Below are 10,072 nucleotides of genomic sequence, written 5' to 3'. Positions count from 1 at the left end.
GGGCGCCCCCGCGGCTCTGCTGCGCTCCGTGCGCCGCCTGCGCGAGGTGTTCGAGGTGTGCGGCCGCGACCCCGACGGCTTCCTGCGCGTGGAACGCGTCGCGGCGCTCGGACTGCGCTTCGGCCAAGGCGAGGAGGTAAGCTAGCCCGACCCCAGTCCCGGCCCAGGGACCCCAGCCCAGCCCCCAGCCCCGCCGCCCCTCCCCCAGCTCTCCCGCCGGGTCACCCGCGTGGCCCGAGGCAGTGGCCTCCCTCCCAATCCCCTCCCTCCGCCGGAGCCCAGGACCTCGGTCCCCCGGGTATCCCGGGCACAGCCGGGCCCTCGCTTTCCCCCCCTCCCCGGCGCCTGTGCCCCGAGCATCACGCGTCACGCCCAGGGTGGCTTCTGTGCCCACCTTCCCTCCTCGGCCGTGCAGGTTCTTCTGAGCGGTCTGCACATCCACCCTTGTCTTGGGGAGAGAGCTACCAGAATCCGGTCCCAGGCTCCCCACCCCACCCCCAGCTGCGGAGACCAAGATGCAAGGGTCTGTGTACGCCCTGCTGGGCCGGGCCAGGGGGTGAAAGGGACAGGTAGGGGTGCTCTACAGCCTTGGCTCCTTGGCTGCACCCACCCTGCCCAGACATAGAAGGAGGTGTCTGCTGGGGCCACCGTGTATTCCCGGCCCAGTGCCGGGTGACCTCTGTCATTCAGGCTCTGCTGGGCAGCCAGGCTGGCAGCCGGCTGTGTTGGCTGCAGCAGGCCAGGCAGAGCCAGGCTCGGGAAGTGGTGGCTGAGCAGAGGGCTTTCATGTGGCATCTATTTGGGAAAAGCAGGACTTACATAGATTGTTAACAGGGCTGGAAGCGGAGGGTCAGTGCAGCCAGTAGGGTGGATGGAGTCATATCACCACACCAGAGTCCTCTGGTGGCACCGGCATGGGGACTGGGGACTGTGTCTTAAGGGGAGGACAGAACACCCACCTGGCTGAAATGGTCAGGGATTTCCCCTGGAGACAAAAGCCCTGAGAAGTGGGTTTCCAAGACCATCTAAGGCCTCAGGCCCTGCATGGGGTCCTGGGGCCATGGGCCTCAAATGGGCACTGGCTGGCACTGTGTTCCCAGGACAGGTCAGACCAGGCATTTCAGAACATGGGGGAAGCGGGATGATGGCCAGGTTGGACCCGTGCCTCCGTGTCACCAGGCAGTGAGAGGCAATGGAGAATTCTCTCTCCACGGGCACCTGGGCATGGGCCGGGACCTGTGAGTTGCAGAGAGCGGTGGGCAGAAGAGCGAGAGGCCGCTTCAGGGCTTGAGAACTCAGGTACCCACCCCAGGAAACACCACTGCAGTGCCTGTGAGAGCCCAGGCTGCCCTCTGTGGGGCTCTGCTGAGGGGCACTGCCTGCTGCCACCATGACCTTTCTTCCCCAAAGGCCAGCCACACCCTTCCCTTTTCCCAGTGGCTCCCATCTGGGGCAGGCTGAGCCGACTCCTGGTGTAGGTATAGTCCCGCTCCTTCCTCTCAGAACACAGGCTGCAGGTCGGGTAAAGAAGCCACCAGCTCTGGCTGAAACCTGGAGTCCCCGAACCACAGAGCCTCAGTGGTGGGAAGGGTCTCCCAGCAACCTCTGGCAGGGGCCACCAACCTCGGCCATGTGCCCAGCAAGCCTCACCCACTTCTCCCCCAGCTGGATAGTTCCTGCCATTAGAACCTTCTCCCTCATACACTCTAGAGACAGACCTGCTCGTCACTTAGTCATCACCGTTCTGCACAGGGACTCACGTGGGTCTCTCTTCTTTGCCGGGGCCTTTAAATATTTGAAAATAGCACTCATGCCCCTTCTCTCCTTCCTAGCACCTTACTCCCGTTTTCCCTTCTCCAGGCCAAATACCCCAGTTCCTGAAGCCCTAGGCCATTTCCATACGACCCAGTAGCCAGACATCTGGCTTCTGGCCCTGGAGCTGCCATCGCCTAATTCTGTGATTCAGTTTTCCTCTCAATAACATGAAAGGGCTGGACCAGCAGACCACCCCCCCGCCCACCCAGGACTCCACTAGCCCCAAGACCTCACACATGCACGCAGCTCAGGGTGGGGCTGCCTCTGCACTGTCCACTCATATTAAGTTTCTGGCCACCAAAACCTCCAGGGATCTGTTTTAGAAATCTCTGCCAAGCCAGGGATTCTCCACCCTTGGGGGAGGGTCAGTGATTTCTTTCTTTTAAAAACATACTCTGAGATTACTACAGAAGCGGTGGATATGCACTGCAGAAAACTGGAAATAGGGACAAGCAAAATAAAACGTATTGTGTCCTATCTCTCCCGCAGCGCCTCAATGACACTTCTGTCAGACCTTTCCAGAGCTGTTTCCATGCTTATATGTCAATTTTCTCCAGAAAATGAGATCATACTGTGCATACTGTTTTGTAACCTGATTTTTTTGCCAGTAAATGATCATCACTTTTCTGCTTCAATAAATTTTCATCTCGTTTAATATGCAGACCTTTTTCAGATTTCCCTATTTGACCGCAAAATGTCCATTTTTGCTGTTTCCTCTCCAGGACTGTGCAGTGTATTTGGTTGTTGTCACCTTTTAGTCTCTCTTACTGTAGCACAATTCCTTTTTCTTTTCTTTTCTTTTTTTTTTTTTCTTTTTTCTTTTAACAATCCTGGCTCGTGGAAGCATTCGCGCCTGTTATCTGTGTCAATAATTTCTGGAATATAAGCCTGTTTCTTGGCCCTTATTCCCATTTAATTTCGTCTTGTTCATTTCCTCGCATTGTATGTGTCAAGAAAGAGAATCTAGCATCCTACCTCTGTCAGTCTCAGCTGTGCTGCTGCCTGCGGGCTGGAGAAGCAGTGCTTGGTGTGTCTGAATCCACAAGGCTGGTTAAACATGCGGGGCAGGACCATGGACAGGGCCCTGAGGCACTTGTAGGGGTGGTTCTCTGTTCACACTGTATTGACCGAGACCTGTGGAAATATACTTTGCATCTCTACTCACTACCCATCATATCCCCTGATGCATTACAAAATTGGAGCGTTGTTTTCCAGCGGTGGAGGGGGCCTCCCTTACAAAATGCAGTGTACTCTGTTTCTATTTCATTTGCTTTAAAATCAGGCAGTGGCATTGATTTCCCAGCCACTTGGTGCTCTGGGGTGGATAATGCTCATTCAATAGATATGGAGTTCAGTGAACTTACAGCTGATTGTCCACAGTTTACCACCTACCCCGAGAATACCAGGGATACCAGGATCAAATGCTTTACAGAAACCAAAATATACTAGGTCGTAAAGTATGAAATAAATATCCATGAGGCCATAATGAAGTATATATAGTATAAATTATTGAACAAATGAATAATAAATAAATAGGAAAATCTCTCGTAGAGAAGAAATCCAAATAACATATGCTAATAATTGTCCCACTGAGGAAGTAAAGCATAATTTCACACCCTGTAAGCATGAGATGTGTGTGGTGGCTTCCTTATAAAGGGTAGAGTTTGGAAAGGGGAGGGGAAGAGCAACTGTATAGTGGAGAAACCCAGCAAACACGGTCTCAGAAGGTGATCAAGGCCAACACTGATAGTGACAGGTTATGATGATGGCATATACCCTTGGTGTGATGTGGTGAGAACAGACCTTTTCCTCTGTGGTCTTCCTCCCAAACCGGTAATCCCAGTCTAGCCCTGAGAAAAACACCAGACAAATCCCAACCGAGAGGCATTCTACAAAATGCCTGATTAGCATCTGTCAAATGTGTCAAGGTCATCCAAAACAAGGAAATTCTGAGACACTGTCACGGCCAAGTGGAGACTAAGGAGGCAGATGACCAAATGCAGTGTGGTGTCCTGAATGGGACCCTAGAACCAAGAAGAGGACATTAGGTAAAAACTAAGGAAGTCTGTATCAAGTATGAACGTTACTTAATAATGTTATTTATGGATTAGGTTAGTCCCTGATAGTTCCCTACTTTGTTGACCTAGGTATCACAGCAGAAAAGAGGAGACAATGGCCCAGGTGTGGTGGCTCATACCTGTAATCCTAAAACTTTGGGAGGCTGAGGTGGGAGGATTGCTGGAGCTCAGGAGTTCGAGACCAGTCTGGGCAACATGGTGAGACCCCCATCTCTACAAAAAATACAAAAATTAGCCTGGTGTAGTGGCATGCACCTGTAATCCCAGCTAGTCGGGAGGCTGACGCAGGAGAATCGCTTGAACCCAGGAGGCAGAGATTGCAGTGAGCTGAGATTACATCACTGCATTCCAGCCTGGGTGACAGAGTGAGACCGTGCCACAAAAAAAAAAAAAAAGAAAAGAAAAGAAAGAAAAGAAAGAAGGAGGGAGGGAGGAAGAGAGGGAAGAAGGAAGATTTTGAGGGATGGGGCATACCACTGCCCTGACCCTGAAAGTCTACAGTGCCAGGGGAGCAGGACTCTGATAAATATGTAACATGATGGCTCAACACCCTGACCCCGCGTTGCCTTCCTGATGTATTGCGTAGTCTCCCTAACCTCTTTAGGCCTCTATTTACTCATCCATCAAATGGAACTGATCAGAGGCCCCATTCCATAGGGTTATTTTGGAGTTTGAGTGAGTTAATACATACAAAGGGCTTAGCCAAGTATCTGCACAGAGTAGGCATAATATCAGAATTGCTGGCGCTCTCCTTGTCATTATTATTATTTTCTTAACACTTGCAAGCATTTTGGAGAGGCTGTTCTAGGCTGGGGATTTGCTAGAAATTGAGGTCAAGATCTGGCACTGGCCTCTGTGTGCTCAACTTACCCTCCTTAACCAGCTGTGGTATTCCTGCCCCTCTTGCGTCCCCTCGGCAATCAGAATGGCAGACATTGAAAGCAGCCAGAGATGTCCTGGACCACACTTCCTTGTGACATGGTCCTCTTCCCTTTCCAGTTTGAAGACCGTCCTTCTTGCTAGAAAAATGGAAATAAGGATCACCAAGTAGGCCTCTGCCATGCATTAACACAGCACCATCTACTCTGGTCAGCGGGCCTGTCCTGCCTGCTTGGAGATGAAATAATGGTCCCCATTGGGCTCCCTGAGTCCTCAGGTCCCCTCTGAGCTAATGCCCGCTATCGGGGAATTGCTAGTGTCACTTGGCTTAAGCCTGGGTCTTTGAAATGGCAAAAGGGTTGGGGTGCTAGGATGGGCTGAGACCAGCCAGGAGCCAGCCCTGGGGCTGGGGTCGATGTCTTCTGAGATACATGGGGCTTCCAGGAACAGGAGCACCTGGAACTAAAGCTCCTCTGCTCATGAGTGGGGATTGGATAATGGGGAAGAAACAACTGTATCCCCTTAGCTGTGGCCGGAAGAGGGGGTGAAGGGGAAGGTAGGGCCAGATCAGTGGTTCCCTGTAGGCAGTGAGGAGACCTAGGCAGCCAAGAGTGGATGTGTGTGGGAGAACAGGGGATGGGGAGCAGGATTGGAGGCAGAAGGCCTCCATGTGGCACATGGTAAGAGAGGAAAAGCAGCCTAACTTGGGCAGTGGCAAGGGGTGCAGAATTGACAGGGGCCTGGAAGGCCGGCAAAGCCCCAACAAGCCACTCCCAAAAGGTGATAGTTAAAGGTGCTCTTTTGAGACCAGGCAGCCTCTGTGTACCCCACCCTAATGAGGCCACCATGCAGAGTAACAAGGCTGGCACATCAGAAGGAAGGCCCAGGGGCTCTGAGCCTGGCAGGAAAGGTGGGAGTGCCTGGGACCTGAGGTGGGAGCAGGACAGGACTGGGCCCAGAGAGACCTTCTCTTTCCTATGCTTCTGGGGAACTGTGCTCCTGAGGTTGGAGGTCATCATGGAAGTGGGGCCAAGGCTGGGGTCCCTTGGGCCCTGGGGATGGGCTCGTGGCACCACACTCTGCATTGGGGTGGGAGGACGAGTCCTAGCTGGGGCACCCTCTGGCCTCTCATGCCCACCGGTTTGGCTGTGCTGGGAGGAGGCCAGATGCAGGAAGTCTGCTGGGACTCATCCTTCTTGTCAGACACGCCCCTGCCTTTTTTTTTTTTTTTTTTTTTTTTTTTTTTTTTTAATTGAAACAGGCTCTGGCTTCGTAGCTCTGGCTGGAGTTCAGGGCTGCATCACGACTCACTGTAGCCTCGAGCTCTTGGGCTCAAACCGTCCTCCCACCCCAGCCTCCCAAGTAGCTGGCACTGCAAGTATATGCCACCATGCTCAGCTAATTTTTTGTCAGACACTCTTTTTTTCTGTTTTGTTTTTTTTTTTTTTTTTTTTTGGGGTGGAGTCTCACTCTGTCGCCCAGACTGGAGTGCAGTGGCGCCATCTTGGCTCGTTGCAACCTCCACCTCTGGGGTTCAAGTGATTCTCTCACCTCAGCCTCCTGAGTAGCTGGGATTACACAGCCATGTGCCACCACACCTGGCTAATTTTTGTATTTTTAGTAGAGACGGGGTTTTGCCATGTTGGCCAGGCTGGTCTTTTAACTCCTGACCTCAGGTCATCCACCCGCCTGAGCCTCCCAAGGTGCTGGGATTACAGGCCTGTGAGACACTCTTGATGAAGCCTGAATCCATTTGGCAAAACTTTGCTGAGTTCCAGCATCATTCCCAAGACACTGGAGTTCTAGAGAAGGAAGCGCCAGTGTTGAGGGGCCGTGCTCTGGTTGGGGGGTGTGATCCCTGCCTCCATTGGTGAGACTTGAATGGGGGACGTGTAGACCTGAGTAGGGGGAAGAATCAGCCCTTCCCATCAGCAAGACGTACCCTCTGAGGGGTTTCAGTGGGTAGAGAACCTTGAACCATCCACAAGCTTCCCTTAGGGGCATACAGCCCATGAAGTGGGATGTTCACCCTGTACAGGTAGGACAGGAGGCTGGACAGGCAGCATGGCTTTCAGACCTGGCCCCGGCTCTGAGGCCTAGGAGCCTTCCCCAGCACCGGGAAGAAAACCAAAGAGGAAAAGAAGAAAGGACTGGGCGGAGGGAGGAGAGGCTGGGCCAGAAGATTCCTGTGTGCTGCCTGGGCTGGTGGGCGAGAAGTAGGGAGCCCAGGAACCTGGGAATGGGGGTGAGGGCTACAAAGCCACCCCTTTTTCCTTTAGCAGGGCCTCCACCACCTTAAAAAGTCGGTGATGGGCAACACTGCCTTGGAGGACAGTGTGTTGCTAGGGTGGGCAGCAGGCTCCTGGACAACGGTGCCCCAGCCTGGGCAACCTGCTGCCAGCAGGAATAGGTCCACGTGGTGGAGGGGGTTCTGCCTCAGTCCTGGAGTGGAGGGTGGAGGGCTCCTTCCCTTCCTGTTGTAGCACCCCTTTGGCCCACCCAGCAGTCGTCCCCACCCCAGCCCTGAGCAGTGCCACCAGGAACAGTGCAGAAGGGGAACCCAGCAGCTGGCTGAGATTGACTCTTAGAGCTGAGTCACGCCAACCTGGGCAGGATGGAGGGGAAATGCCCGCTGGCCTGGAAATGGCTTATGGCTTGCCCAAGTCACTGCTGTCCTCCCAGCCCCAAGTTATTGCGTAAATGTGCTGAAATTTTTTTAGAGTTGATTTTATGCAAGTATCCCTTACATTTACCCTTAACATGGGTCCAGATGTAAAAAAAAAATTTTTTTTTTTTGAGACAGAGTCTTGCTCTGTCACCCAGGCTGGAGTGCAGTGGCATGATCTTGGCTCACTGCAAGCTCTGCCTCCTGGGTTCACACCATTCTCCTGCCTCAGCCTCCCAAGTAGCTGTGACTACAGGCGCCCACCACTACGCCTGGCTAATTTTTTGTATTTTTTAGTAGAGATGGGGTTTCACCGTGTTAGCCAGGATGTTCTTGATCTCCTGACCTCGTGATCTGCCCGCCTTGGCTTCCCAGAGTTCTGGGATTACAGGTGTGAGCCACCACACCCAGCCAAAAATTTTTATTCCTAGGCCAGGTGTGGTGGCTCAACCCTGTAATCCCAGCACTTTGGGAGGCTAAGGCAGTGAATCACTTGAGGTCAGGAGTTCGAGACCAGCCTGACAAACATAGTGAAACCCCATCTCTACTAAAAATACAAAAATGAGCTGAGCGTGGTGGCATGCGCCTGTAGTCCCAGCTACTTGGGAGGCTGAGACAGGAGAATTGCTCAAACCTGGGAGGCAGAGGTTGCAGTGAGCTGAGATTGCACCACTGCACCCCAGCCTGGGTGACAGAGCAAGACTCCGTCTCAAAAAATAAAAATAAATAAATTTTATTCCTAGGCCCAGCACAGTGGCTCAAGCCTGTAATCCCAGCACTTTGGGAGGCCGAGGCAGGCAGATCACCTGAGGTCAGGAGTTTGAGACCAGCCTGGCCAAAATGGTGAAACTCCATCTCTATTAAAATACAAAATTAGCCGGGGTGATGGCGCACACCTGTAATCTCAGCTACTCAGGAGGCTGAGGCAGGAGAATCACTTAAACCCAGGAGGAGGAGGTTGCAGTGAGCCGATTGCACCACTGCACTCCAGCCTAGGTGACAGAGTGAGACTTTGTCTCAAAAAAAAAAAAAAAAAGCCATTTTATTGCATTAACATCGTGGGTACCTACTGTGTGCCAACCCTGCCCTGGGCACTGGGAAACAGGAAACAACAGGGACCTGGGCTCGCATTCTGATTGGGGGCACAGGAAAGAGACAGACAAAGGAATAGAAACAACTGTCAGGTGCGGGTAAGTGGCAGAAAAAAACATTAGTGCCGAAACAAAAGCCAGTGTACTTAGAACAATGTCATAGATGGATATTGAGGTGGTGCCCAGAATGAAGTGGGGGCTGCACCTTGCATATGTCTCAGGACAGGAGCCTGCCCCGGGGCTTAGAGGCACAGTGAGCCCGATGACAAGGGCGGGCCAGTTCCTGCGGTCTTCCCTGCAGGGGCTTTGGCTTTCTTGGAATGAGATGGAAGCCTCCAAATGGTTCTGAGCAGAGGAGAAATAGGATCAGACTTAGGTTTACTGGGGACCACCCTGGCTGCCATGTGCCTCCTCGGAGAGGCAGAAGGGGCTGGGAGAGGCAGGGAGACCAGTGCCAAGGCTGCTGCTTCACCCAGGTGATGGGTGCTGGGGGCTGGGAGCAGAGGAGAAGCTGTGGAGCAGTGGCTGGATCTTGAAAATGGAGCCGATTGGCAGTGAGAGTGAACAAGAGGAGACTTTGGAGACAGGCTGCCGTTGCTGGGTGGGGAGGCAGAGAGGAAGAGGGCTGGGTGAGGACTCAGGAGCTCCACGTTGGCCTGTGAGACCTGAGTGTAATCCCAGCACTTTGGGAGGCCAAGGCAGGCAGATCACCTGAGGTCAGGAGTTTGAGACCAGCCTGGCCAAAATGGTGAAACTCCATCTCTATTAAAATACAAAATTAGCCGGGGTGATGGCGCACACCTGTAATCTCAGCTACTCAGGAGGCTGAGGCAGGAGAATCACTTAAACCCAGGAGGAGGAGGTTGCAGTGAGCCGATTGCACCACTGCACTCCAGCCTAGGTGACAGAGTGAGACTTTGTCTCAAAAAAAAAAAAAAGCCGTTTTATTGCATTGGACAGGTCTGGGGACCACGCTTCAGCCCAGCCCCACCTGGCACATCTTGGGCTCTTTCTCCCCTTCCTTCTATCCTGGTCCTTGGGTCTCATCTCACTGCCCACAACAAAGGAGTTTACAGAAGCTGACCCAGGTGTGGCCTGGCCCCCTTTAAAAGCCAGACTTGGACAGGTGCGGTGGCTCACGCCTGTAATCCCAGCACTCTGGGAGGCCGAGGCGGGCAGATCACGAGGTCAGGAGACCGAGACCATCCTGGCTAACACGGTGAAACCCCGTCTCTACTAAAAATACAAAAACAAAATTAGCTGGGCATGATGGTGGGCGACTGTAGTCCCAGCTACTGGGGAGGCTGAGGCAGGAGAATGGCGTGAACCCGGGAAGCGGAGCTTATAGTGAGCCGAGATCGCGCCACTGCACTCCAGCCTGGGCGACAGAGCCAGGCTCCATCTCAAAAAAAAAAAAAAAAAAAAAAAAAAAAAATAAGGCTTGCCCCAGCATCTTCAGATTCTTGGAGACTCCCCCGTGGGCCACAGCTTAGGGCCACCAATTCCCTGCAACCTGTCACCCCTGAGGTCACTGCTGAGGACCC

At 53.1% G+C, this 10,072-nt stretch overlaps 1 protein-coding gene across 1 annotated transcript in view; it reads left to right on the top strand.

The window, feature by feature from the left end:
- Positions 1-6: 6 nt before the first annotated feature.
- The window catches only part of RAB11FIP4 (RAB11 family interacting protein 4), a 149,895-nt gene continuing 139,829 nt past the window's right edge, over positions 7-10,072 (top strand). Inside the window, exon 1 of the mRNA XM_017890941.1 lies at positions 7-136. The gene's annotated coding sequence lies outside the window, so the exon portion shown is untranslated. The remainder of the gene's footprint in view (positions 137-10,072) is intronic.

Source organism: Rhinopithecus bieti, unplaced genomic scaffold (genome assembly GCF_001698545.2).
Source record: "Rhinopithecus bieti isolate Rb0 unplaced genomic scaffold, ASM169854v2 scaffold_19652, whole genome shotgun sequence".
In the NCBI taxonomy this organism is placed as follows: domain Eukaryota; kingdom Metazoa; phylum Chordata; class Mammalia; order Primates; family Cercopithecidae; genus Rhinopithecus; species Rhinopithecus bieti.
The sequence above is the reverse complement of the archived record's forward strand: the minus strand, read 5'-3'. Positions and strand labels throughout refer to the sequence as shown.